Here is a 3,910-nt window from a genome sequence, read left to right on the forward strand (position 1 = left end):
GGCCAGCTGTCTCCTGCAGCTCGACGTCACGTGGTTGTAGAGTCGACCTCTTTCGGAGATGGCCAGGCATCCGATGCACGCGTTCGCCACCCGTTTGTACGCGGCCGATCGTTCCAGTCGTTCGTCCCGTCCTCGCACCAGCCTCTTTAGTACGGACGGCAGAAGACCTTCGAGGTCTTCGTCAACGAAGGACCCGTCTTCGAGAGCGGTCGCCTCATTAACGTTCAGGTCGACGACGAACCTGGGATAGTAGGACTTGAAGTCGTACACGTCCACGTGATCGTTAATGCCAGGCAATGGTTCGAGAAAGAGACCTCCGCCTCCGGCCGGCTCGTCCGCCGTCTCTCTTCGATGGGGAAACACGAAACCACGTCTCGCAGCCTCCAAAACGGTTTCCACAAGAAGCCTGCTGCGCACCTTGCATTCGTAATCCCGGAGAACAGACAGCTCCTCATCAAGCACGTCGTCGGACGTTCGTGCAGAAAGTTCGTTGCAAGATCTTCTGCTCGCGTACTCGTACATGGAATCGCGATCGCGGCACCCGTCGGCGTCCTCGGAGGTGTCGACGCATATCGGCCATCGGGGTATCGGCAGGTCGCACGCCGAGCATCTGTTCGTCAACACCGTCTTCACCCACTCTCCGTGATACACGAGAACGTCGGCCGATTTCAAGAGGTTCATCAGACATCGTAGCACCTCCCTCTCCTCGGGCTCCTTCGACATCTTTCCGTCGGAGAGAACTACGGCGGTCACGCGTCCGGTCACGTCGAGTCGAACGGAGAGGTAGAGCACGGACGGCTGCACGGGATCAGTTTCCTCGAGTTCCAGGTGGGTTCATTCGTCGTACTCAAAATTCTCGACGTATCCCTTCTCGTTCGTGGTGCATCGGTGCCAAGCGCACCCGTGCACGCCGACGGCGCACTGGGCGTCCAGGTCGTCGACGGCAGACGGCAGGTTGCCGAACGTGTTCTCCACGGGGATGCCGTTCCTGTCCCGTGACCTGAGCGTGCGGTACGTTCGACCCACGGACTCGTATCTGTCGCCTCTTCGTAAAGTCACGTCGCCGTCTTCGTCTTCGGCGTAACACTGGAATTCCACCTTCGTACTCTCCAGGTCAACCGGCCGTCCCTCTAGATTTCTTCCGCGAACGGACAACTTTCCTGTTATCTTTGAATATTTGGCGCTCGTCAGATAGACGAACATGGCTAATTTTTTCATAGAGACAACTATATATATTTAAAAAAATAACATTCGCATACAACAGATTATCGTTAAATGATTTCTTTTATTATTCACTTTTCAATTAATAGAAAGAATCTTATATTCATCTGTACACCTTCGTACCGTCCGGTATCTGCCACTCCGACAGCCTCTGTTTGATGGGACGTCTGCACGTCGGGCAGTTGTTCACCCGCTTCGAGCACGATCGACAGGACGTGAAATGTCGGCAAGGCATCGTCATCACCTCGGAGTACGCGTCCAGACACATCCGGCATCTGTCACTTTCTTCCAGCGTCCGGAAAGACATCCAATCGAAACCGGGACACAATTCGTTCAGCACGTCGCCCACCGTGTAAGCCATCATGTCCTTCCAAGGATGAGACAAGTACGCCTTCTGTGCGATCGCCAAAACGTCCGCCACGCGTCCTCGTTCGCAAGGCCAGTCGCCGAGAACGGAAGATATCCAATTCACCGCGGACGGGCGATCGTATCCTTTCTGTCGAACGTCCAATCCTTCCTTGCTTCGGTTAGTCGTCGTCCTGTTGAAAGGGTCGTCCGGGTTGCGATGCACGATGCACCTTCTGGCGATCTGAAAGGGAGGTGGAAGCACGCGACGAGACTCCGACTTGCACGCAGTCCTCAATCTGTCGATCTCTTTTATCACTTTCAAATGTCCCACTTTCAGACACCTCTTTCCACGGATAGTACAAAAATATCGGGTTTCCCACTCCTCTTCGCTGACGGTCGGGTCGATTACGTGTTGGTACTCGTCGAAAAAAAATAGGTTTACCTTATCACCGTGCAACTCGGCTTCGTTTATCGCTTTTGCAAACGCTCTCATGATTCTCGTCGTTTCGGCCATCGTTTCTCTTATGATTCTCGTCGTTTCGGCCATCGTCTCCATGACCTAAACCTAACTGTGGTAAACTTTGACGACTTCACCGACTTTTGTACGACAGATCGGACACGACGCTAACCTGACGGAACACGAGTCGCAGCAGACGAGATGGTTGCACGGAGTCAGGAGGACGTTCGAATCTCGATCCATGCACACCTTGCACGACATCTCGTCCTTTGACCCCGTCCTTTTTCCTGTCGTCGGCCCCATTTTCATCGAAGTCGATTATGCTCGAGATCAGAACTTCGTTTGTCAACGAGAACACTTGTCCTTTCTCGTCGAGATGATCGCTCACGACCTTTGCGATCACGTCGCTGTCGAATCCGAATTCGGAGGCAAAATTAATCTTGAAAATCAGGGTTTCCTTCGTCTTGCGCCGCAACCACAAGCACGAACTCCCGTGTTCGGCGTGTTCAGAAAGAGGAAGGTCGTCCGGCACCCATCGGCACAGCGATACTCCGCAGAAGAAACACCTGGCGTTATCTTCGAAACCACTGTAGAAGAACCCCGCTTCCGACATCGACCTTCCGTCGGGTCTGTCGTGCGGCCAGTTGCGAAAGGTTTTCACCCTGTCTTCCTCGTCTTCAAATTTTGGAAAGGTAGCGGTTCTCTGCATAATTTCTTTTTGTATTACCTACTGATAATAGACTGATTTCGAATGAAGACAAATATGCACAATAGCAACTTTATATTGTTTTTTGTAATAAAGACTTTATTGAAGACAAAACAGAATATAAGATTTCGTGTTTTTCTTTTTTCTTTAGTACTTAATATATCGCAACATTTTTTTTTAAATTCTATTCCGAAGACGGGTTGTACTTCAACATTTTCAAGAACAGCCAGTCGTCCAGTTGCTGTTCCAGTTCTTCGTCTCCGTAAACGACCGTGTCTTGGTCGGAAATGTTTTCTTCGTCCGACGATCCGACTAGAAGCTGAGAATCCTCCGGAAAGTAGTCGGCGAGGTTTCCTTCTCCGGCTGTTCGTTCGTCGTCGACGGGAAGTTGAGAGTCCTCGGAAAGGATTCCGTTAGGTTTCCTTTGCCATCTGCGGTCTCAGCTTCTCTTCGTTCGTCGCCGACTCCAACAGTTTGGGAGGTGCTTGCGTCGTCGTCGTCTTCGTCGTCGTCGAACTTGATCCTTTTGGTATAAGGAGCATCCGACTGAAGAAAAACAATCAAAAAATAAAAATAAAAATAAAGGTAAAATTACATCACGTCACACGTTACGTCCTCTTTGAAAAATGACGTCCTGGTCCTTGTCGCTCGAATCGTCGTCGTGGTCGTCGTTGGCTTTGTCCTTCTCGTCTCGTTTGTCGCCGGATCGCAACAACCTGACTCCCTTCCGCGAAAGCAGGAAACTCTGGAGAACGACCACGACGCAGAACCTGATGGCCTACGAGGCGGTGAAAACGATCGCCCAGTGTCGTCCGACCTTGTTGATCGGACAGTCGGCGGTGTCGATGCTGTTGGCGCTGAGGTCCAGAAGGTTTTCGTAGCAGTCGCCCAAGGACGTATCGCACTCCATCACGTCCCGACCGTCGAAGGCGCACGGCTCTAGTTTGTAAACGAGCACGTTTCTGACGAGGTCGACGGTGGCGATCGCTACGCTGGCCAGAGACGCCGCCTCCCACACGTCGGAGAGCTGGAGATCGCGGCGGTGAACACGAACGCGTGCACCACGTATTCCGAAGACAGAGGGTAGACGATCGCTCCTGCAAACACGTCAACAAGCAGGGTCGCCACGACGATCGGAATGCCCGCGTTTCTGTACCACCCCCAACCGCTGCCGCTAC

Source organism: Anneissia japonica, unplaced genomic scaffold (assembly GCF_011630105.1).
Source record: "Anneissia japonica isolate Jap-2015-1 unplaced genomic scaffold, ASM1163010v1 scaffold5324_len57667_cov147, whole genome shotgun sequence".
Classification (NCBI taxonomy): Eukaryota; Metazoa; Echinodermata; class Crinoidea; order Comatulida; family Comatulidae; genus Anneissia; species Anneissia japonica.